Source organism: Oncorhynchus mykiss, chromosome 30 (genome assembly GCF_057628025.1).
Source record: "Oncorhynchus mykiss isolate SJ-2025 chromosome 30, ASM5762802v1, whole genome shotgun sequence".
Taxonomy (NCBI): Eukaryota; Metazoa; Chordata; class Actinopteri; order Salmoniformes; family Salmonidae; genus Oncorhynchus; species Oncorhynchus mykiss.
The window spans coordinates 13,222,501-13,249,000 of NC_143051.1; the positions used below are offsets into that span (position 1 = coordinate 13,222,501).

Genomic DNA, 26,500 nt, shown 5'->3' on the forward strand with positions numbered 1-26,500 from the left:
TACACACAAACACACTAAAACTTAGAGGCTCTCCTCTCCCTCCTCTCCTTACACATTAACACTTAGAGGCTCTCCGCTCCCTACTCTCCTCACACACAAACACACGGCCACTTAGACACCCATAAGTCACACACAGACAGACACATGTGCAAGTGTGTTAGCACGTGCACACATTGACACACATTATCCAAAGATACACACACACACACCAATGTTCCTGAGTCGTTAGTGCAACATGATCTCTCCATGTGTGATGTTAATATAAGGAGGTGAATTATTAATAGGTGTAGGTCAATGTAATTCAGAAGCATGCAGTTAAACTGTCACATTGGATCACAAGTGGACACACACACACAGTGTAGTAGTTGAATAATGTACTACTCTATTCATATCATTCTCCATACGTTTCCATGCATGTTTCCTGTTTCCTGATTTAGCTCACACACACATATACATGCACACACATATATTACTATATACAGTTGAAGTTGGAAGTTTACATACACCTCAGCCAAATACATTTAAACTCAGTTTTTCACAATTCCTGAAATTTAATCCTAGTAAAAATGCCCTTCATTAGGTCAGTTAGGTTCACCATTTTATTTTAAGAATGTGAAATGTCAGTATACAGTTTTTCCCAATTGCTAAAACACAATTTTGCAAACTAGGCTGGTTTTATCAAAATACTTAACACAATTCACAAAACCACAAAATACCTCATATTCAGTGGGGCAAAAAAGTATTTAGTCAGCCACCAATTGTGCAAGTTCTCCCACTTAAAAAGATGAGAGAGGCCTGTAATTTTCATCATAGGTACACTTCAACTATGACAGACAAAATGAGAAAACAAATCCAGAAAATCACATTGTACGATTTGTAATGAATTTATTTGCAAATTATGGTGGAAAATAAGTATTTGGTCAATAGCAAACGTTTCTCAATACTTTGTTATATACCCTTTGTTGGCAATGACAGAGGTCAAAGGTTTTCTGTAAGTCTTCACAAGGTTTTCACACACTGTTGCTGGTATTTTGGCCCATTCCTCCATGCAGATCTCCTCTAGAGCAGTGATGTTTTGGGGCTGTTGCTGGGCAACACAGACTTTCAACTCCCTCCAAAGATTTTCTAAGGGGTTGAGATCTGGAGACTGGCTAGGCCACTCCAGGACCTTGAAATGCTTCTTACGAAGCCACTCCTTCGTTGCCCGGGCAGTGTGTTTGGGATCATTGTCATGCTGAAAGACCCAGCCACGTTTCATCTTCAATGCCCTTGCTGATGGAAGGAGGTTTTCACTCAAAATTTCACGATACATGGCCCCATTCATTATTTCCTTTACACGGATCAGTCGTCCTGGTCCCTTTGCAGAAAAACAGCCCCAAAGCATGATGTTTCCACCACCATGCCGAAAATAACTCTTCTATGGGGTTCAGAAATGGTGAGTATGGTGGGAGGTATTGCACGAGAAATGGTGGGTGGTCAGCAAACCAGTTTTGGACTGGGGCTGCACGATGAAAGCTCACGTTGTCCCATACTACAACGTACCGGGTTCTTTGATGGTCTGCATCATTCATACGCTCTGGTGGTATGAGAATGTTGTGGAGTCTGTCCCGAAATGTGAGAATATGGGCTGTGTTGTATGGTCCAAGGTTAGCATGACGGTGGAGGACACCATGCGTATTGGAGATGGCAGTGCACATTGTGATGTTCCCACCACGTCGGCCAGGAACATCTATAATGATGGTTTCGCTTGAGAATGATGGTTTCGCTTGAGAATGTTGAATGTTGTTGAATATGGTGTTGTCTTGGATGATGTGGCTTTGAATTTCTCGTAATCTGATTTCATTATTTTCCAAAACCAAGTTTACAATGGCAGTGTAACGGATGTCGTCAGGAGAAAGAGAGGAGGACCGATGCGCAGCGTGGTCATGGTGTTCATGATGATGTTTAATTAAAACTCAGAACACTAAACAATAAATGACAACATGAATTTACAAAACCGAAACAGTACCGTGTGGCCCAAACACACCAAAAGTGAAACCCAGGCTACCTAAGTATGATTCTCAATCAGAGACAACTAACGACACCTGCCTCTGATTGAGAACCATACTAGGCCGAACACAAAAACCAACATAGAAAAACAAACATAGACTGCCCACCCCAACTCACGCCCTGACCATACTAAAACAAAGAATAAAATAACAGAACTATGGTCAGAACGTGACAGGCAGCTTCCTGTACCCCGGTGAACATTTGGCCCCTTCCTCCACCATGGTTGCCTCTCTCAGCCCTTTAGAAAAACAAAAAAACAAAAATATAGGGCTTGGACAATGCAGCCTAAAGATATTTCACCCACAGTAGAGTCAATTCTACAGGACATTTGTGCAGTTAGTGTATGACATCCGCCATTCATGAAGTAAACAGGTGTCACCCAACTGATACACTATGACACGGGGTGTACTACATAGTGTGAAATACATTTTGGTTACATACCTGTACTCCAGTCTAAATGTCCGGATGACACAGGCGACAGTAAAATGGCTCGAGTTGGGATGCACTCTCTGTCCAGCCTCTCGCATTGTCAGCCCATAGTTGATGACATGATCAACTAAGGTTGCTCTGATTTCATTTGAAAGTTGTTGTCTTCTTTGGCCATGAACTCCTCTACCAGCTCTACCCCTACCTCTCACTCTTCCTCCCCCTCTCATTCTCACCCTCCCTCTTCCTCTTCCTCTCTCTGCAACGGCTTCCATTGTTGTTGTAAAACATAATCTGTGGTCTTTTCATAGTGCTTACTTCCTGATTGAAGTGGTAACAATTAACCATTGAGGTGTAGCCTTCCACAAGCTTCCCACAATAAGTTAGGGGAATTTTGTCTCATTCCTCCTGACAGAGCTGGTGTAACTGAGTCAGGTTTGTTGGCCTCCTTGCTTGCATACGCTTTTTCAGTTCTGCCCACACATTTTCAATGGGATGAGGTCAGGGCTTTGTGATGGCCACTCCAATACCTTGACTTTGTTGTACTTAAGCCATTTTGCCACAACTTTGGAAGTATGCTTCGGGTCATTGTCAATTTGGAAGACAGCCAAGACAGCCAAACACCTATTTGCGACCAAGCTTTAATTTCCTGACTGATGTCTTGAGATATTGCTTCAATATATCAACGTAATTTTCCTGCCTCATGATGCCATCTATTTTGAAAAGTGCACCAGTCCGTCCTGAAGCAAAGCACCCCCACAACATGATGCTGTCACCCCGTGCTTTACGGTTGGGATGATGTTCTTCGGCTTGCAAGCCTCCCCCTTTTTCCTCCAAACATAACGATGGTCATCATGACAAAACAGTTATTTTTTGGTTTCCTCAGACCATAGGACATTTCTCCAAAAAGTACGGTCTTTGTCCCCATGTGCAGTTGCAAACCGTAGTCTGTTTTTTTTATGCCGGTTTTGGATCAGTGGCTTCTTCCTTGCTGAGCGGCCTTTCGGGTTATGTCGATATAGGACTTGTTTTTACTGTGGATATAGATACTTTTGTACCTGTACCTGACTTGTGGAGGTCTACATTTATTTTTCTGATGTCTTGGCTGATTTATTTAGATTTTGTCATGATGTCAAGCTAAGAGACACTGAGTTTTAAGGTAGGCCTTGAAATAAATCCACAGGTACACCTCCAATTGACTCAAATTATGTCAATTAGCCTATCAGAAGCTTCTAAAGCCATACATAATTTTCTGGAATATTCCAAGGTGTTTAAAGGCACAGGCAACTTAGTGTATGTAAACTTCTGACCCACTGGAATTGTGATATAGTGAAATATAAACATGGAAACATTTTGTCATGCACAAAGTAGATGTCCTAACCGACATGCCAATACTATAGTTTGTTATCAAGAAATTTGTGGAGTAACTGAAAAACAAGTTTTAATGACTCCAACCTAAGTGTATGTAAACGTCTGACTTCAACTGTAGCTTATGAAACCCTATTAAAATGAAACCTAGAAGAAAAATCTAATCTAGGTTGACAAGACTCTCTTCTACCAATGGATATATCCTTTTCTGAAGGAATAGAGGGATCGATAGTATACAATATTGCCAGTGCTGTCAGTTTACAAGTCCTTGAGGTAGATAAGCGATCGATCGTGAGAGAAAGTGAACCTGTGTGTCTGTGTTTGTTTGAGTTACTGTAAGAAGTGCTGTCTGCCATCTCGAGATGATGATCGTTATCATGGTGGTGAGCGTAGGTCTGTGCATTGTCTGTGTGTGTGTGTGTGTGTGTGTGTGTGTGTGTGTGTGTGTGTGTGTGTGTGTCGTGTTCTTTTGCCAACATGTTTCTTCATACAGCTACTGGGCTTGCTACATTGTTTTCTTTTTTTCTCTTATATGACCCTTGGCCTTGCTTTTCTCGTTGCCGTGGTTACATGCTCTCTGGGTACATTTACATATGCATAAGCTCTGGTTTTATGTGTCAGAGCAATACACCAGGCTTTGTGTGTGTGTGTGTGTGTGTGTGTGTGCATGTGTGTATGTGTGCGTGTCTCTGGACAGTGTTTCACTTCTTTGGCTTGTGCAGTGATCAATGGTGTTCAGGGCTAGTGGGGCTAGTGGGGTATATTCTCTATTTGACCAATAGGTGGTGCTACAGTGTAATAGCCCTCACTTTACCCCAGTATTTTAACCCTGTCATGCAGTGGTTGCAGAGGGCAGTTTTGTGATGTTATCTCCTATGGAGGTCTCCATTCTCTCGTCCTTTCCCCGCGCGCGCGTTTGTGTGTGTGTGTGGTACAGTGGTTTTGAGCACCTACGCACCTACTCTACCATGACATCTAACCTCTATGGATGTTTGGTTGCCTACACAGTCTGAGAGAACTTGAATGCTTTCTTTTGTCTGTTCAGTTTATAATATCTGTCTGTGTGCCAATCCCACTCGCTCTCTTCTCTCATTTCTAGATCTCTTACCTTTATCTCCTCTATGATATCTTCTTACGGAATCACATGCTGCTTCATCGACATGGAACACATCCATTCTAACCCTCTCTCTGTCCTACTCGCTCCAAAGCCTGTTCATAGCTTTAGCTCTAGTAATTGATTGGATTTTCCACTGCACTCTCTTCAAGATGTTCCTAGCGCATATGAGCGAGCCCGATTCCTTTTAGAGGAATAAACCAAGTATCGAGCCCTCGGATCATCACTTTAGACTGAGAAGTTCGCTGAAGTTTGTGCAGCTCAATATTTCTTCATCCTATCTCGGGATGAAGTTAGTTGATTATATAAAAAAGCAGTGATCATATAAACTCTGTATCTATGTGACATTTGGCTATCTTAGAGGATGATTACAACCAATTGTTTGTCTGGTTTCCATGGTTATCCACGCCATGGTGATATCAGTGGAATGGCTGGATTTGAGAACGTGGATATCATTCCACTAATTGATTGGATTTTCCACTGCTCACTCCATTCCAGGACCATTATTATGAGCCGTCTTCCCCTCAGGATTTTCCACTGCTCACTCCATTCCAGGACCATTATTATGAGTCGTCTTCCCCTCAGGAGTTTCCACTGCTCACTCCATTCCAGGACCATTATTATGAGCCGTCTTCCCCTCAGGATTTTCCACTGCTCACATTCATTCCAGGATTATTATTATGAGCCGTCTTCCCCTCAGGATTTTCCACTGCTCACTCCATTCCAGGACCATTATTATGAGCCGTCTTCCTCTCAGGATTTTCCACTGCTCACTCCATTCCAGGACCATTATTATGAGCCGTCTTCCCCTCAGGATTTTCCACTGCTCACATCCATTCCAGGACCATTATTGTGAGCCGTCTTCCCCTGAGGATTTTCCACTGCTCACTCCATTCCAGGACCATTATTGTGAGCCGTCTTCCCCTGAGGATTTTCCACTGCTCACTCCATTCCAGGACCATTATTATGAGCCGTCTTCCCCTCAGGATTTTCCACTGCTCACTCCATTCCAGGACCATTATTATGAGCCGTCTTCCCCTGAGGATTTTCCACTGCTCACTCCATTCCAGGATTATTATTATGAGCCGTCTTCCCCTCAGGATTTTCCACTGCTCACATTCATTCCAGGATTATTATTATGAGCCGTCTTCCCCTCAGGATTTTCCACTGCTCACATCCATTCCAGGACCATTATTATGAGCCGTCTTCCCCTCAGGATTTTCCACTGCTCACATCCATTCCAGGACCATTATTATGAGCCGTCTTCCCCTCAGGATTTTCCACTGCTCACTCCATTCCAGGACCATTATTGTGAGCCGTCTTCCCCCTCAGCAGCCTCTGCTGGCTGATATTCATGTTGGCAAAAATATATTTATCTCCCTTGTCTCTATCCTCATCTCCCTCCCTCCTCATCTCTCTCTTTCTCTCTCTCTATTATTATCCTGTCCTAACTATCCTAATCTCTCTCTCTCTTCCTCTCTCTCTCTCGCTCTCTCTCTCTCTCTCTCTCTCTCTCTCTTATTATCCTGTCTAATCAATCTCTTTTTCTTTTTCTAATTGTTGTTTACATCAATAATCATCCTATTCATCGCACATTCCTCATCTCCTTACTCTCATCACCCTGTCCTACCCCTCCCCTCCCCTCCCCTCTCTCTCTCTCTCTCTCTCTCTCTCTCTCTCTCTCTCTCTCTCAATCTCTCTCTCTCAATCTCTCTCTCTCTCTCTCCCTCTCTCTCACTCTCTTGCTCATTCTCTATCTCTCTTTCTCTCTCTCTCTCTCTCTCTCTCTCTCAATCTCTCTCTCTCAATCTCTATCTCTCTCTCTCACCCTCTCTCTCACTCTCTTGCTCATTCTCTATCTATCTTTCTCTCTCTCTCTCTCTCTCTCTCTCTCTCTCTCTCTCAGTCTCTCTCTCTCAATCTCTATCTCTCTCTCTATCTCTCTCTCGATCTCTCTTTCTCCCTCTCTCTCTTTCTCTTAATCTATCTCTTTCTCTCTCTCTATCTCTTTCTCTCCATCTCTCTCCCCCCTCTGTATCTCCTCTGTGCTTTGCTCTCTACAGCTGAGTTAGTTAATTATTCATCAGCATGTTTTATTCACACTCCAGCATCCTTCCACCCTCAGCACGTACAGGGCCAGCTCCCTCTCTCTATCATTTTTTCATTCTCTCCATCTCTTTCAACATCTCTCGCTCCAGCCTTGCTCAGCAAAGAGCCAGCTATCCAGATACTTATATCTCCCTCTTGTTCTCTCTCTCTCTCTCTCACTCCTCCTCTTTCTCCTTCTCTCTGTATCTCACTATCTATCTGTTTCTCTCTCCCTTTCCCTCTACTACTCTCTTCCTTTTTATGCCTTTCAACATCCCTCCCTCCAGTCTTGCACTCATTTTCTGTGTTGATTCCATCTGTCTTTTAACAAAGTTTTCTCCTTACGCACTCCTCCAAAATCTCTGACTCATTCGACTGCAAATGTCTTGATCCATCCCCCCTTCTCCATCTCTTCATTTTCATTCCACTCAAATGTCTTGATCCATCCCACTTCTCCATCTCTTCATTTTCATTCCACTCAAATGTCTTGATCCATCCCCCCTTCTCCATCTCTTCATTTTCATTCCACTCAAATGTCTTGATCCATCCCCCCTTCTCCATCTCTTCATTTTCATTCCACTCAAATGTCTTGATCCATCCCCCCTTCTCCATCTCTTCATTTTCATTCCACTCAAATGTCTTGATCCATCCCCCCTTCTCCATCTCTTCATTTTCATTCCACTCAAATGTCTTGATCCATCCCCCCTTCTCCATCTCTTCATTTTCATTCCACTCAAATGTCTTGATCCATCCCCCCTTCTCCATCTCTTCATTTTCATTCCACTCAAATGTCTTGATCCATCCCCCCTTCTCCATCTCTTCATTTTCATTCCACTCTTTCATTCATCTTATCTTTTCCTTCGCTTCTGCATTTGTGTCCTCAAATGTCATATTCGCGCGATACAGTCCATTCATACTCTCAAATCCATGTCTTTGTTCCCCTGCTTCTCCCCCTCTCTCTCTCAATCTATCCTTCCATTAAAATCATCAAATCCAATTGTATTTGTCACATGCTTTGTACACAACAGGTGAAGACTAACAGTGAAATGCCCTTCCTAACAACGCTGAGAGAAATATAGAAAAATAATAACACGAGGAATAAATAAATACACAATGAGTAACGATAACCAGGGGTACCAGTACTGAGTTGATGTGTAGGGGTATGAGGTATATATGTATATAGGTAGGAGTAAAGTGACTAGGCAATAGGATAGATAATAGACAGTAACAGCAGTATACTGTAGGTAGGGGTAAAGGATAGATAATAGACAGTAACAGCAGTATACTGTAGGTAGGGGTAAAGGATAGATAATAGACAGTAACAGCGGTATGCTGTAGGTAGGGGTAAAGGATAGATAATAAACAGTAACAGCAGTATACTGTAGGTAGGGGTAAAGGATAGATAATAGACAGTAACAGCAGTATACTGTAGGTAGGGGTAAAGGATAGATAATAGACAGTAACAGCAGTATACTGTAGGTAGGGGTAAAGGATAGATAATAGACAGTAACAGCAGTATACTGTAGGTAGGGGTAAAGGATAGATAATAGACAGTAACAGCAGTATACTGTAGGTAGGGGTAAAGGATAGATAATAGACAGTATCAGCAGTATACTGTAGGTAGGGGTAAAGGATAGATAATAAACAGTAACAGGCGCATATGTGATGATTTAAAAGAATTAGTGCAAAAAAGTGTCAATGCAGATCGTTAAATAGTTAACCAATAGCAACCCAGACTAACTCTTTAACAGCCTGGTATGGTGGTAGAAACTGTTCAGTGTCCTGTTGGATCCAGACTTGGTGCATCAGTACCGCTTGCCGTGTGGTAGCAGAGAGAACAGTCTATGTCCTGGGTGGCTGGAATCTTTGACCATTTTTAGGGCCTTCCTCTGACACCGCCTTGTATAGAGGTCCTGTATGGCAGGGAGCTCAGCCCCAGCTCAGCCAAATGCATTGCCCTCTGTAGCACCTTGAGGTTAGATGCCAAGTAGTTGCCATACCAAACAGTGATGCAGCCAGTCAAGGTGTTTTTAAACTTGCAGCTGTATAACTTTTGAGGATCTGAGGGCCCATGTCTTTTCAGCCTTCTGAGGGGGAAAAGTTGTTTTGTCGTGCGTTCTTCACGACTGTGTTGGTGTGTGTGGACCAGAATAATCTGCGATAGTTTGCCCTGCCACATCTGACGAGCATCAGAGCCAGCTTAGTAGGATTTGATTTTACTCCTCTATTGACGTTTTGAATGTTTGATGGCTCGTCAGAGGTTGTAGTGAGATTTCTTGAAAGCTTCCGGATTAGTGTCCCGCTGTTTGAAAGCGGCAGCTCTAGCCTTTAGCTCAGTGCGGATATTGCCTGTAATCCATGGCTTCTGGTTGGGATGTGTACGTACGGTCAGGGGGACGTGTATTTGTGTGTATAAGGTTGTAATGGTTGTCGTCGGGAGAAAGAGAGGACCAAGGTGCAGCGTGGTAAGTATTCATTGTAATTTAAAAAATAATCAATACTGAAAAAAAAAAACACACGACAAACGAACAGTCCTGAACGGTGCAACAAAACACAGAACAGAAAATAAACACCCACAAAAGTGAAACCAGGCTACCTAAGTATGATTCTCAATCAGGGACAACAATTGACAGCTGGCTCTGATTGAGAACCATACCAGGCCGAACACAGAAAATCCCAAATTATAGAAAAAAGAACATAGACAACCCACCCAACTCACGTCCTGACCATACTAAAACAAAAGACAAAACAAAGGAACTAAGGTCAGAGCATGACAGTATCCCCCCCCCCAAAGGTGCGGACTCCGGCCGCAAAACCTAAACCTATAGGGGAGTGTCTGGGTGGGTGACTGTCCGCGGTGGCGGCTCTGGTGCAGGATGTGGGCCCCACTCCACCATAGTCTTTGTCCGCCTCCTCAACCGCCTCCGTGGCCTCTTTCGAGCTGCGGCCCTCGCCGCAGATCTCGGACTGGTGACCCTAGCAATGGGTCCCGAATGGACGGGAGACTCCGGCAACGCCGGACAGGCGGGAGATTCCGGCAGCTCCTGGCTGACAGATGGCTCTGGCAGCTCCTGGTTGACTGACAGCTCTGGCAGCTCCTGGCTGACTGACGGCTCTGACAGCTCCTGGCTGACTGGCGGCTCTGGCAGCTCAGGACAGACTGGCGGCTCTGGCAGCTCAGAACAGACTGGCGGCTCTGGCAGCTCAGGACAGATGGGAGAACCTGGCAGCTCAGGACAGGAGGAAGGCTCTGGCAGCGCTGGACAGGCGGGAGCACCTGTAGGGAGGAGACGGAGAGACAGCCTGGTGCGGGGGGCTGCCACCGGAGGGCTGGTGCATGGAGGTGGCACCGGATAGACCGGACCGTGAAGGCGCACTGGAGGTCTCGAGCACCGAGCCTGCCCAACCTTACCTGGTTGAATGCTCCCTGTAGCCAGGCCAGTGCGGCGACGTGGAATAGCCCGCACTGGGCTGTGCTGGCGAACCGGAGACACCATGCGTAAGGCTGGTGCCATGTACCCCGGCCCGAGGAGACGCACTGGAGACCAGATGCGCAGAGCCGGCTTCATGGCACCTGGCTCGATGCCCACTCTAGCCCGGCCAATACGGGGAGCTGGGATGTAGCGCACCGGGCTAAGCACGTGTACTGGGGACACCGTTCGCTCCACCGCATAACACGGTGCCTGACCAGTACGACGCCCGCCACGGTAAGCACGGGGAGTTGGCTCAGGTCTCCTACGTGACTTAGCCACACTCCCCGTGTCCTCCCCCTAATATATTTTTGGGGCTGCCTCTCGGGCTGCCTGCCACGCTGACGTGCTGCCTCCTCATACCGCCGCCTCTCTGCTTTCGCTGCCTCCAGCTCAGCCTTCTAACGGCGATATTCTCCAGCCTGTGCCCAGGATCCCTTGCCGTCCAGAATCTCCTCCCAAGTCCAGTTCTCCAAGTTTCGCTTCCTCCCATCACCAAGCTGCTTGGTCCTTTGGTGGTGGGTGTTTCTGTAATGGTTGTCGTCGGGAGAAAGAGAGGACCAAGGTGCAGCGTGGTAAGTATTCATTGTCATTTAAAAAATAATCAATACTGAAACAAAAACAATACACGACAAACGAACAGTCTTGAACGGTGCAACAAAACAGAACACCCACAACTCAAAAGTGAAACCAGGCTACCTAAGTATGATTCTCATTCAGGGACAACGATTGACAGCTGCCTCTGATTGAGAACCATACCAGGCCGAACACAGAAAATCCCAAATGATAGAAAAAAGAACATAGACAACCCACCCAACTCATTCCCTGACCATACTAAAACAAAAGACAAAACAAAGGAACTAAGGTCAGAACGTGACAGTAGTTGTTGTGAATTTGTTAGATGTTTTTTTTTTTTTGCCTCTATATGCACAGGTGACGTGCTGGTAAAAATTAGATGAAACGCTGCTTTAAAATCCCCGGCCACTAGGAGCGCAGCCTCTGGATGTGCATTTTCTTGTTGGCTTATGGCTCTATACAGCTCATTGAGGGCTTTCTTAGTTCCAGCATCAGTTTTTGGTGGTGAATAGGGGTTACACACCAGCTGTTGTTAACATAGAGAAACTCATCTCCCCCTGAACTTTACCTGAAGCTGCCGTTCGGTCTTAAAAACTATTTTTTCGCCTAAAATGACATACCCAAATGTAACTGCCTATAGTTCAGGACCTGAAGCAAGGATATGGATATTCTTGATACCATTTGAAAGGAAACACTTTGTGGAAAGTTTGTGGAAATGTGAAATTAATGTAGGAGAATATAACACATTTGATCTGGTAAAAGATAATTAAAAAAAATAATAATAATTTTTTTTTGAAGTGCAAGAGAAAGGCCACAGAGTATTATTCCAGTTTAGGCGCAATTTAGATTTTGGCCACCAAATGGCAGCAGTGTATGTGGAAAGTTTTAGACTGATCCAATTAACCATTGTACTTCTGTTCAAAAAAAGTTGGTTTATTGACACATTTTCAAGTTCATAACTGTGCACTCTCCTCAAACAATAGCATGGTGTTATTTCACTGTAATAGTTTAGTTAGATTAACAAGGATTGAAGCATCCTGCCCATATCAGATTCTTCTATGTCCTGGATAATGTTCTTATTACTTACAACCTCATGCTAGTCACATTAGCGCTTGTCAGCTCAACCATCCTGTGGAGGGGGAGGGGGGGGGTTACCGATCCCGGGAGGTTAACGATGTATAGAAAAAACAGCTAGATATATATTTTCCATGTTATTATCCATGTCTTTGTTCAGCCACGACTCCAAGTAACATAAATTATTACATTTCTTCAGGTCCCGTTGATAGGATGGTCTCGAACGGAGTTCGTCCAGTTTGTTCGCCAATAGAACAAAGGGTAGAGGTGGTTTATTTACTCACGAAGTAATCTTGTCATGGAGCCTGCTCGTCTGCCTCTCTCCGGGGATTAGGGCTAGGTCCGGGATGAGCAGTACATTCACAACTGCCAACTCGTTATAGTATAAATCTTCATCCAAATGAAGGTCAGTGATCGCTGTTCTGATGTAGTGATCGCTGTTCTGATCTATTGATTGCTGTTCTGATCTAGTGATCGCTGTTCTGGGGTAGTGATCGCTGTTCTAGGGTAGTGATCGCTGTTCTGATGTAGTGATCGCTGTTCTGATCTAGTGATTGCTGTTCTGATCTAGTGATTGCTGTTCTGATCTAGTGATCGCTGTTCTGGGGTAGTGATCGCTGTTCTAGGGTAGTGATCGCTGTTCTGATGTAGTGATCGCTGTTCTGATGTAGTGATCGCTGTTCTGGGGTAGTGATCGCTGTTCTGATGTAGTGATCGCTGTTCTGATGTAGTGATCGCTGTTCTGGGGTAGTGATCACTGTTCTGATGTAGTGATCGCTGTTCTGGGGTAGTGATCACTGTTCTGATGTAGTGATCGCTGTTCTGATGTAGTGATCGCTGTTCTGATGTAGTGATCGCTGTTCTGATGTCCAGAAGTGGTTTTCGGTCATTCCTTGCGCTCATTCTCTCCCTGTAATTATTTCTCCCTCCTTTCTTACGACTAGACTGCTTATAGTGATCTGTATGTGTGTGCTTCTGTGCACACACACACACACTATGTCTGTAGGTCTATTGCCTGTTGGCGTTTGGTGTGGTATGTGTGCCAACACATGCATGTCTGTTTATTTCTCTTACTGGTTGGCTGTGTATTGCGGTAGGTATGCTGCTGTGCTGTGTTTCTCCACATTGTGCTGTTCTGGTTCCTCAGCACTTCACCCCCAGCATGCAATATCTCACCACTGTCACACCACTGACTCCCACTTCCATGAAAAGTTGAATAGAGGACTGATCTAGTATCAGTTTAACCTCTTATTCATTGTGCTGTAGAAGATAACACTGATCCTAGATCACTATTCCTATTTTGAAAGGCTTTATGAATACTGGCCCAGGCTCTTATTTTATATATTTTAAGATGTTTATTTAGAGATATATAGTAGAAGGCATCACACCATTTTAATGAACAAGTTGATACATTTTTTATCATACTGCTGATCAGAGTCTGACAATGCTGTGCCCTCAGTATTACATTTTAATGACCAAGAAGTATGGGGTAATCAATATGAAATGTATTTTATGATCGTGTCATACTTACTGTGTATAAATCCGTGATATCAGATGTCTTTTTTATGTTAATTTCCTAACCTGACTTTCTCATATGCCATTCATTCTCTTACAACAGGGTTTCCTTCAAGAGGGTACAAAATACTGAACGTTGCAGATGGAAATAGTGTACCATGGATAGAGCTGACACGATTCCTCACACTCTGCATGATTGGCTTGTCTATCCTACATATTATATTTCTATCTGAATGCACTTCAATGTTGTGCCCTACTGAACGCATCCCAGTCCATCCAAACAGCTAGAGGTGGAGGCGGAGCTTCTGGTTTTGGAGTAGCTTGGGGTGTTTTCTTTCCTGGTTTGTACTATATGGAGAGGTGGCGAGGGCGAGGTGTGCTATCTGTTGGTTATTTTGAAAGGTGTGTTAGTGTTCATTTACTCATTTTCTTTCTCATCCTCTAACCCCCTTTGCTGACAGGAGTTGTAATCCCGCCTCCAGGCACACACTCTCCAACCCTATTGGTTGTGTCAGGAAGTCACTCCTCTTCGCTCATTGTCTAGTATCATTGTCTATGACAACTTGACCCGCCTCATATCTCTCATTCGCTCATCCCAATTGGCTCTGTGTGCCTGTCTGACTCTGGGTGTTGCAGTGCATGGGCTGTGGGAGGAGTGGTCGTCATGGAGCCTGTGTTCTGTCACGTGTGGGCGGGGCTCCAGGACCCGAACCAGAAACTGTGAGAGCGGAGGAGGGGCCAAGCTCTGTGGAGGGCCTGAGAAACAGACCAAACTCTGCAACATAGCAGTGTGTCCCGGTTAGTACCATCTCATGTACATTTACACCTCTATCTGTCTGTCTTTCTCTCTGTCTATCCATCAGTCTGTCCCTCTGTTTCTCCTTTTGTGGAAGCCCGAGATACAGACCAAACTCTGCAACATAGCAGTGTGTCCCGGTTAGTACCATCTCATGTACATTTACACCTCTATCTATCTGTCTGTCTTTCTCTCTGTCTATCCATCAGTCTGTCCCTCTGTTTCTCCTTTTGTGGAAGCCCGAGATACAGACCAAACTCTGCAACATAGCAGTGTGTCCCGGTTAGTACCATCTCATGTACATTTACACCTCTATCTATCTGTCTGTCTTTCTCTCTGTCTATCCATCAGTCTGTCCCTCTGTTTCTCCTTTTGTGGAAGCCCGAGATACAGACCAAACTCTGCAATATAGCAGTGTGTCCCGGTTAGTACCATCTCATGTACATTTACACCTCTATCTATCTGTCTGTCTATCTCTCTGTCTATCCATCAGTCTGTCCCTCTGTTTCTCCTTTTGTGGAAGCCCGAGATACAGACCAAACTCTGCAACATAATATTTATTGTCTTATACAGTACCATCTCATATACAGAGCATTCGGAAAGTATTCAAACCTCTTGACACTTTCCACATTTTGTTACGTTACAGCCTTATTCTAAAATTGATTAAATTAAAATGTTTCCTCATCAATCTACACACAATACCCCATAATGACAAAATAAAAACAGGTTTTTAGAATTTTAAACAGAATACTCGATTTACATACGTGTTCAAGTCCTTTGCTGTGAGACACTAAATTGAGCTCAGGTGTTTTCTGTTTCCATTGATCATCCTTGAGATGTTTTTACAACTTGATTGGAGTCCACCTGTGGTAAATTCAATTTATTGGACATGATTTGGAAAGGCACACACCTGTCTATTTAAGATCCCACAGTTGACAGTGCATGTCTGAGCAAAACCCAAGCCATTAAGTCGAAGGAATTTTCAGTAAAGCTCAGAGACAGGATTGTGTCGAGGCACAGATCTGGCGAAGGGTACCAAAACATTTATGCAGCATTGAAGGTCCCCAGGAACACAGTGGCCTCCATCATTCTTAAATGGAAGAAGTTTGGAACCACCAAGACTCTTCCTAGAGCTGGCCGCCCAGCCAAACTGAGCAATTGGAGGAGAAGGGCCTTGGTCAGGGAGGTGACCCAGAGCCCGATGGTCACTCTGACATAGCCTCAGAGTTCCTCTGTGGAGATGGGAGAACCTTCCAGAAGGATAACCATCTATGCAGCACTCCACCAATCAGGCCTTTATGGCAGAGTGGCCAGATGGAAGACACTCCTCAGTAAAAGGTACATGACAGCCCATTTGGAGTTTGCCAAAAGGCACCTACAAAGTCTCAGACCATGAAAAACAAGATTCTTTGGTCTGATGAAACCAAGATTGATCACTTTAGCCTGAATGCCAAGCGTCACGTCTGGAGGAAAGCTGGCACCATCATTACGGGGAAGCATGGTGGTGGCAGCATCATGCTGTGGGGATGTTTTTCAGCAGGAGAGAGTGGGAGACTAGTCAGGATTGAGGGAAAGATGAATGGAGCAAAGTACATAGAGATCCTTGATCGTGAATACAGACTCAAGCTCATTACCATAATGCAACGTTAACTATTCATGAAAATCGCAAATGAAATGAAATAAATATGCTAGCTCTCAAGCTTAGCCTTTTGTTAACAACACTGTCATCTCAGATTTTCAAAATATGCTTCTCAACCATAGGAAAACAAACAGTAGCTAGCTAGCTTAGCATTTAGCGTTAGCATTAGCGTTAGCAATTAGCAGGCAACATTTTTCACAAAAACCAGAAAAGCATTAAATAAAATCATTTACCTTTGAAGAACTTCAGATGTTTTCAATGAGGAGACTCTGTTAGATAGCAAATGTTCAGTTTTTCCTGAAAGATTATTTGTTTAGAGAGAAAAATCGCTCTCTTCGATGATATATGGAAGTGTGCTTTCTGTTCTGAATCCCAGGAGATAATGACCGCAATTGAAGATTACGCACAAATTTAGACAAAGGACACCGGGCGGACCCCTGGAAAATGTAGTCTCTTATGGCCAATCTTCCAATGATATGCCTACAAATACGTCACAATGCTGCAGACATCTTGAAGAAACCACAGAAAGGGCAGTCTCGTTCCTGCTGCATTCACAGCCATATAAGGAGACATTTGAAAACAGAGCTTCAGGATTTCTGCTCATTTCCTGTTCGAAGTTTCATCTTGGTTTCGCCTGTAGAATGAGTTCTGTGGCACTCACAGATAATATCTTTGCAGTTTTGGAAACCTTATACTGTGTTCTTTCCAATGCTGTCAATTCTATGCATAGTCAAGCATCTTTTCGTGACAAAATATTGCGCTTAAAATGGGCACGTTTTTTTATCCAATAATGAAATAGCGCCCCTATAGACTTAACAGGTTAAAAACCTGCTCCAGAATGCTCAGGTCCTCAGCCTGGGGGCGAAGGTTCACCTTTCTATACGACAATGACGCTAAGCACACAGCCAAGACAATGCAGTGTCCTTGTGTAGCCCAGCCAGAGCCCGAACCCAATCGAACGGAGAGACCTGAAAATAGCTGCGTAGCTACGCTCCCCATTCAACCTGACAGAGCTTGAGAGGATCTGCAGAGAAGAATGGGAGAAACTCCCCAAATATAGGTGTGCCAAGCGTAGCATCATACCCAAGAAGACTTGAGGCTGTAATTGCTGCCAATGTTGCTTCAACAAAGTCCTGAGTAAAGGGTCTGAAAACGTATGTATAGGTAATATTTCAGTTATCTTTTTTTTTTTTAAGATTATGGGGTATTGTGTGTCGATTGATGTGTGGAAAAACTATTTAATCCATTTTAGATTAAGGCTGTAACGTAACAAAATGTGGAATTAGTTAAGGGGTCTGAAAACTTTTCGAATGCACTGTACACGCTATATACATCCTCTGTACTTCTCTCTCTCTCTCTCTCTCTCTCTCTCTCTCGCTCTTCCTCTCTCTCTCTCCTTCTCTTCCTCTCTCTCTCTCGCGCTCACTCGTTCTCTCGTTCTCTCTCTCTCTCTTCCTCTCTCTCTCTCTCTCTTCCTCTCTCTCTCTCTCACTCGTTCTCTCTCGCTCTCTCTCTCGCTCTCGCTCTCTTGCTCTCTTGCTATCTCTTGCTCTCTCTCTCTCTTGCTCTCTTGCTCTCTCTCTCTCTTGCTCTCTCTTGCTCTCTCTCTCGCTCTCTTGCTCTCTCTCTTGCTCTCTCTCTCTCTCTCTTCCTCTCTCTCTCTCTCTCTCTCTCTCTCTCTCTCTCTCTCTCTCTCTCTCTCTGTCATCCCATATCTCCGTATCACTACTGTCATAGCACTCAAGTCTACATCTGTCCTCTCCTGTCCACTCTTTTTCACTATGATCAAGCTAAAATCTCCGTTGTTCTTCCGCTAGTCTTTATCCATCTCTCTTCTTAGTATAAACCTCAGTTTCAATGCTCTGGTTAGGTTCGGAACTTATTTAATTTGTCTTTAGTTCCCTCTCCTTTGGGTTTCCACAGTGTTTGAGTGCTGTGGTCCAGCCCCTATCTCTTTGAGATTACCAATTACCTTGTCAAGAGTTGTGATAAATCCTTGTCTCTTTGAGATTACCTATTACCTTGTCAATAGGAGTGATGAATCATTCTCTTTGAGATTACCTGTTACATTGTCAAGAGGAGTGATACGTCATTGTTTCTTTGAAATGAGCTGTTATCTTGTCAAGGGGATGATACATAATTGTCTCTTTGAGATGACCTATTACCTTATCAAGAGGATAATAAATCATTGTCTCTTTGAGATTACCTGTTACCATGTCAACAGGATGATAAATCATTGTGCCTTTGAGATGACCTATTACCTTGTTTGGCTACAGTCTACTGTCTGGCTATAGTCTATTGTGTTATTGTATGGCTACAGTCTACTGTCTGGCTATAGTCTATTGTGTTATTGTATGGCTACAGTCTACTGTCTGGCTATAGTCCACTGTGTTATTTTCTGGCCACAATCTACTGTCTGGCTATAGTCTATTGTGTTATTGTATGGCTACAGTCTACTGTCTGGCTATAGTCTATTGTGTTATTGTCTGGCCACAATCTACTGTCTGGCTAAAGTCTACTGTGTTATTGTCTGGCCACAATCTACTGTCTGGCTATAGTCTATTGTGTTATTGTATGGCTACAGTCTACTGTCTGGCTATAGTCTACTGTGTTATTGTATGGCTACGGTCTACTGTCTGGCTATAGTCTATTGTGTTATTGTCTGGCTACAGTCTACTGTCTGGCTATAGTCTACTGTGTTATTGTATGGCTACAGTCTACTGTCTGGCTATAGTCTATTGTGTTATTGTATGGCTACAGTCTACTGTCTGGCTATAGTCTACTGTGTTATTGTCAAGCCACAATCTACTGTCTGGCTATAGTCTATTGTGTTATTGTCTGGCCACAATCTACTGTCTGGCTATAGTCTACTGTGTTATTGTCAAGCCACAATCTACTGTCTGGCTATAGTCTACTGTGTTATTGTCTGGCCACAGTCTACTGTCTGGCTATAGTCTACTGTGTTATTGTCAAGCCACAATCTACTGTCTGGCTATAGTCTACTGTGTTATTGTATGGCTACAGTCTACTGTCTGGCTATAGTCTACTGTGTTATTGTGTGGCTACAGTCTACTGTCTGGCTATAGTCTACTGTGTTATTGTCAAGCCACAATCTACTGTCTGGCTATAGTCTATTGTGTTATTGTCTGGCCACAGTCTACTGTCTGGCTATAGTCTACTGTGTTATTGTGTGGCCACAATCTACTGTCTGGCTATAGTCTACTGTGTTATTGTCAAGCCACAATCTACTGTCTGGCTATAGTCTACTGTGTTATTGTCTGGCCACAGTCTACTGTCTGGCTATAGTCTACTGTGTTATTGTCAAGCCACAATCTACTGTCTGGCTATAGTCTATTGTGTTATTGTCTGGCCACAATCTACTGTCTGGCTATAGTCTACTGTGTTATTGTCAAGCCACAATCTACTGTCTGGCTATAGTCTACTGTGTTATTGTATGGCTACAGTCTACTGTCTGGCTATAGTCTACTGTGTTATTGTGTGGCTACAGTCTACTGTCTGGCTATAATCTACTGTGTTATTGTCTGGCCACAATCTACTGTCTGGCTATAGTCTACTGTGTTATTGTATGGCTACAGTCTACTGTCTGGCTATAGTCTACTGTGTTATTGTCTGGCCACAGTCTACTGTCTGGCTATAGTCTACTGTGTTATTGTCTGGCTACAGTCTACTGTCTGGCTATAGTCTACTGTCTGGCTATAGTCTACTTTGTTATTGTATGGCTACAGTCTACTGTCTGGATACAGTCTACTGTCTGGATATAGTCTACTGTGTTATTGTATGGCTACAGTCTACTGTCTGGCTACAGTCTACTGTCTGACTACAGTCTCCGAGTTATTGTATGGCTACATTCTCTGTGTTATTGTCTGGCTACAGTCTACTGTCTGGCTACAGTCTACTGTCTGGCTACAGTCTCTGTGTTATTGTATGGCTACAGTCTACTGTCTGGCTACAGTCTACTGTCTGGCTACAGTCTCCGTGTTATTGTATGGCTACATTCTCTGTGTTATTGTCTGGCTACAGTCTACTGTCTGGCTACAGTCTACTGTCTGGCTACAGTCTACTGTCTGGCTACAGTCTCTGTTATTGTATGGCTACAGTCTACTGTCTGGCTACAGTCTACTGTCTGGCTACAGTCTCTGTGTTATTGTATGGCTACAGTCTACTGTCTGGCTACAGTCTACTGTATGGCTATAGTCTACTGTGTTATTGTATGGCTACAGTCTGTCTGGCTACAGTCTACTGTCTGGCTACAGTCTCTGTGTTATTGTATGGCTACAGTCTACTGTCTGGCTACAGTCTACTGTCTGGCTACAGTCTACTGTCTGGCTACAGTATCTGTGTTATTGTATGGCTACAGTCTACTGTCTGGCTACAGTCTACTGTCTGGCTACAGTCTCTGTGTTATTGTATGGCTACAGTCTACTGTCTGGCTACAGTCTCAGTGTTATTGTATGGCTACAGTCTACTCTCTGGCTACAGTCTACTGTCTGGCTACAGTCTCTGTGTTATTGTATGGCTACAGTCTACTGTCTGGCTACAGTCTACTGTCTGGCTACAGTCTCTGTGTTATTGTCTGGCTACAGTCTACTGTGTTATTGTCTGGCTACAGTCTACTGTGTTATTGTCTGGCTATAGTCTCCTGTGTTATTGTCTGGCTACTGTCTACTGTCTAGCTACAGTCTGTGTTATTGTCTGGTTCCAATCTGCTGTCTGTGCTATTGTATGGCTACAATCTACTGTCTGGCTATAGTCTACTGTCTGGCTACAGTCTTTGTGTTATGTATGGATACAGTCTACTGTCTGGCTGCAGTCTGCTGTCTGGCTACAGTCTCAGTGTTATATTCTGGCTACTGTCCACTGTGTTATTGTCTGGCTCCAGTTTACTGTTTGGCTACATTCTCTGTGTTATTGTCTGGCTACAGTCTGCCTTCTGGCTACAGTCTCTGTGTTATTGTCTGGCTACAGTCTACTGTCTGGCTACAGTCTCTGTGTTATTGTCTGGCTACAGTCTACTGTCTGGCTACATTCTCTGTGTTATTGTCTGGATACAGTCTGCTGTCTGGCTACATCCTCTGTTAATATCTGGATACAGTTTACTGTCTGGATACAGTCTGCTGTCTGGCTACATTCTCTGTTTTATTGTCAGGCTACAGTCTGTCTGTGTTATCGTCAGGCTACAGTCTGTCTGTGTTATTGTCAGGCTACAGTCTGTCTGTGTTATTGTCAGGCTACAGCCTGTCTGTGTTATTGTCAGCCTACAGTCTGTCTGTGTCATTGTCAGGCTACAGTCAGGTCTGTCTGTGTTAATAATAAATCAGTGGATAAGCCCATTCAATGTCTTATCATCCCAGCTACAGACACAAATCATCTCCCTAATGAAGGAAATGTTTAAACACAGTTAAACAAACAAACAGACAGACAGACAGACAGACAGCCAGACAGACATACAGACAGACAGGGAAGAGGGGGACAGGAGGAAGACAAGTCTAATCTACTGTAGTATACCTGCTGGGCTGTTTAAACATGCTTTTGGAAAGAGGGAGAGAGACAGAAGGAGAGAGAGGGAGGGGGAGAGAGAGAGAGAGAGAGAGGGAGGGGGAGAGAGAGAGGGAGAGGGAGGGGGAGAGAGAGAGAGAGAGGGAGAGAGAGAGAGAGAGAGAGAGAGAGAGAGAGAGAGAGAGAGAGAGAGAGAGAGAGAGAGAGAGAGAGAGAGAGAGAGAGAGAGAGAGAGAAAGATTGTGCGGGAGAGAGAGAGAGGTAGAGAAGGGGGAGTTTGAATGGGTCCTTAGGACCAGGAAGTGCTACACTCATCCACTCCTTTTGTGTGTGCGTGCATACGTCTAGGTCCATGTTTTCAGTTTTGCACACAAGTTTATATCTTTACATGTGTGCACTGATGTTTGTGTGCGTGTCGGTCTAAAACCAGGAAATGGAATTAATGTCATTGTCCTTAGTGTAACAGACTAGCCTATGTTGCTGCCTTACATGCGTCTGTCTGTCTGTCTGTCTGTTTCTCTCTCTCTCTCTCTCTCTCTCTCTCTCTCTCTCTCTCTCTCACAGGCGTACAATGAGTTCAGCTGTGTATCATGCCTCAGTGGTCTTTTCTAAGCGTCTAGCCTCAATCCCAGCTGCTCTCTCTCTCTCTCTCTCTCTCTCTCTTCTCTCTGTTCCTCTTTCTCTTTCTCTCTCTCTCTGTCTCTCTCTCTCTCTTTTCCCTCTCTGTTCCTCTCTCTCTCTCTCTCTCTCGCTTTCTCTCTCTCTTTCTCTCTCTCTTTCCTCTCTTTCTCTCTCTCTCTTTCTCTCGCTCGCTCTCTCTTTCTCTCGCTCGCTCTCTCTTTCTCTTTCTCTCTCTCTCTATCTCTCGCGCGCTCTCTCTCTTTCTTTCTCTTTCTTTCTCTCTCTCTCCTCTCTCTTTCTCTCTCTCTCTCTCTCAATTCAAGGGCTTTATTGGCATGGGAAACTCCCCTCTTTCTCCTCTGTTGGTTGGTGAGTTTGAGTAATGATGATGGTTCCACCTGGCCCATGTTGATGGCTACTCATTCAAAAACCATTTGTCTCTCACAACTGAATTGACCCTATGCGCGTGCACACACACTCACTCGCACACACGCACACACGCACACACACACACACACACACACACACACACACACACACACACACACACACACACACACACACACACACACACCGCAGTAGGCGTTCATCATATTTACTTCATGTGACAGAGCTTTTTTGCTAAAGTCACTGATGTCTGCACAAGATGAACACTTAGCCAGTCCACAAAACAATGCCTTCTCTGAACATACCCTTCTTAACCAACCGATCAGACTGTGGAAGAATGCTTTGTTTAAATGACTGTGCAGTGACATGCTCTTGAACGTGCAGTTGATGAAGTGGTCTTGCAAAGTACCTGCCTTATATTCATCAAGCTCCAAATAAACTCAACAAAAACTCTCGCTGTCAACTGTGTTTATTTTCAGCAAACTTTAACATGTGTAAATATTTGTATGAACATAACAAGATTCAACAACTGAGACATAAACTGAACAAGTTCCACAGACATGTGACTAACAGAAATGGAATAATGTGTCCCTGAACAAACAGGGGGGGGGGGGGGGGGATCAAAATCAAAAGTAACAGTCAGTATTTGCTGTGGCCACCAGCCGCATTAAGTACTGCAGTGCATCTCCTCCTCATGGACTGAACCAGATTTGTCAATTCTTGCTGTGAGATGTTACTCCACTCTTCCACCAAGGCTGAAGTATTTTTTTTCTGAAGTATTTCTATTTACTTCGGATCTGGAATCGATCAACTGAAGCTAGCCAACTAACTACCTACCAGCTATCAGTCAGCAAACCATTGCTAGCGGTCATCAGCTAACCTTTACCTTGGAAAGGTCTCAAACCAGAGCATCTCCTTTCCCCAAATCCAGATAGCTGATGTTCTGAAAGAGCTGCAAAATCTGGACCCCTACAAATCAGCCAGGCTAGACAATCTGGACCCTCTCTTCCTAAAATGATCTGACGAAATTGTTGCAACCCCTATTACTAGCCTGTTCAACCTCTCTTTAGTATCGTCTGAGATTCCCAAAGATTGGAATGCTGCCACGGTCATCCCCCTCTTCAAAGTGGGTGACACTCTAGACCCAAACTGTTACAGACCTATGTCTATCCTACCCTGTCTTTCTAAGGTCTTCAAAAGCCAAATTAACAAACAGATTACCGACCATTTCGAATCCCACCGTACCTCCTCCGCTGGTTTCAGAGTTGGTCATGGGTGCACCTCAGCCATGCTCAAGGTCCTAAACGACATCACAACCGCTATCGATAAGAGACATTACTGTGCAGCTGTCTTCATCGACCTTGCCAAGGCTTTCGGCTCTGTCAATCACCACATTCTTATTGGCAGACTCGACAGCCTTGGTTTCTCAAATGATTGCCTCGCCTGGATTACCAACTACTTCTCTGATAGAGTTCAGTGTGTCAAATCGGAGGGCCTGATGTCCGGACCTCTGGCAGTCTCTATGGGAGTGCCACAGGGCTCAATCCTCGGGCCGACTCTCCTTCTCTGTATACATCAATGATATTGCTCTTGCTGCTGGTGATTCTCTGATACACCTCTACGCAGACGACACCATTCTGTATACTTCTGGCCCCTCTTTGGACACTGTGTTAAACCTGTCTAGGACGGGCGTCCCGCTAGCAGAACCCCACCTCAACATTCCGCTGAAAAGGCAGTGCGCGAAATTCAAAAATAGTTTTTATAAATCTGTAACTCTCACACATTAACAAGTCCAATACAGCAAATGAAAGATAACATCTTGTTAATATACCCATGGTGTCTGATTAAAAAAATTGTTTACAGCGAAAGTACCACATATGATTATGTTAGGTCATAGTCAAGTCACAAAAACACACACAGCCCTTTTCCAGCGAAAGAGAGTAGTCACAAAAAGCAGAAATATAGATAAAATGAATCACTAACCTTTGATGATCTTCATCAGACGACACTCATAGGACATCATGTTACACAATACATGTATGTTTTGTTCGATAATGTGCATATTTATATCCAAAAATCCCAGTTTACATTGGCGCATTACGTGCAGTAATGTTTTTATTCCAAAACATCCGGTGGTTTTCCCAGAAATACTCATAATAAACATTGATAAAATATGCAAGTGTTATTCACAGAATTAACGATAGACTGATCCTCTATGCAACCGCTATGCCAGATTTCAAAAAAACTTTTTTGAAAGGCGCTCATTACCTGCTTATAAACAACTAGACAATTCCGCCATCTTGGAGTCAACGTTAGTTAGAATAAACACTATAAATATTCACTTACCTTTGATAATCTTCATCAGAAGAATCCCAGGAATCCCAGTTCGACAATAAATGACTGATTTGTTCCATAAAGTTCCATAAAGCCCATCATTTAACTAACCTCCAGACGAGCTTCAATGCCATACAACACTCCTTCCGTGGCCTCCAACTGCTCTTAAACGCAAGTAAAACTAAATGCATGCTATTCAACCTATCACTGCCCGCACCTGCTCGCCCGTCCAGCATCACTACTCTGGACAGCTCTGACTTAGAATACGTCGACAACTACAAATACCTAGGTGTCTGGTTAGACTGTAAACTCTCCTTCCAGACTCACATTAAGCATCTCCAATCCAAAATTAAATCTAGAATTGGCAACCTATATCACAACATGTCATCCTTCACTCATGCTGCCAAACATACACTCGTAAAACTGACCATCCTACCGATCCTCGACTTCGGTGATGTCTTCTATAAAATAGCCTCCAACACTCTACTCAACAAACTGGATGCAGTCTATCACAGTGCCATCCATTTTGTGACCAAAGCCCCATACACTACCCACCATTGCGACCTGTATGCTCTCGTTGGTTGGCCCTCGCTTCATACTCGTCGCCAAACCCACTGGCTACAGCTTATCTACAAGTCTCTGCTAGGTTAAGCAAATCTTATCTTATCTTATAAGCTTATCTCAGCTCACTGGTCACCAAAGCAGCACCCACTCGTAGCACGCGCTCCAGCAGGTATATCTCACTGGTCACCCCCAAAGCCAATTCCTCCTTTGCTCGTCTTTCCTTCCAGTTCTCTGCTGCCAATGACTGGAACAAACTGCAAAAATCTCTGAAGCTGGAGACTCATATCTCCCTCACTAGCTTTAAGAACCAGCTGTCAGAGCAGCTCACAGATCACTGCACCTGTTCATAGCCCATATGTAAACAGCCCATCTACCTACCTCATCCCCATACTGTATTTATTTATTTATCTTGCTCCTTTGCACCCCAGTATCTGTACTTGCACATTCATCTTCTGCACATCTACCATTCCAGTGTTTAATTGCTATATTGTAATTACTTCGCCACCATGGCCTATTTATTGCCTTAACTCCCTTATCTTACCTCATTTGCACTCACTGTATATTTGTTTTTCTTTTGTTCTACTGTATTATTGACTATGTTTTGTTTACTCCATGTGTAACTCTGTGATGTTGTATGTGTCGAATTGCTATGCTTTATCTTGGCCAGGTCGCAGTTGCAAATGAGAACTTGTTCTCAACTAGCCTACCTGGTTAAATAAAGGTGAAATAAAACTATTAATAAAATAAAATAATTTACAAATTGTTGACCTCACTCAACCCTTATTTAACAACATTTTAACTCATTCAGCTCTTATTTACCAATGTCCGCAACAACACAATGATATCAATCAGATGTCCTCTGATACAGTATATACATTACGCATGCACACACACATGCACGCGCACACGCACACGCACATGCACGCGCACATGCACGCGCACACGCACACGCACACACACAT

The 26,500-nt window shown here is 43.9% G+C and overlaps 1 long non-coding RNA gene across 1 annotated transcript in view; it reads right to left on the minus strand.

The window, feature by feature from the left end:
- LOC149970207 (uncharacterized) overlaps nt 1–26,500 on the minus strand; it is a 422,622-nt gene that overhangs the window by 312,481 nt on the left and 83,641 nt on the right. The window lies entirely within an intron of this gene.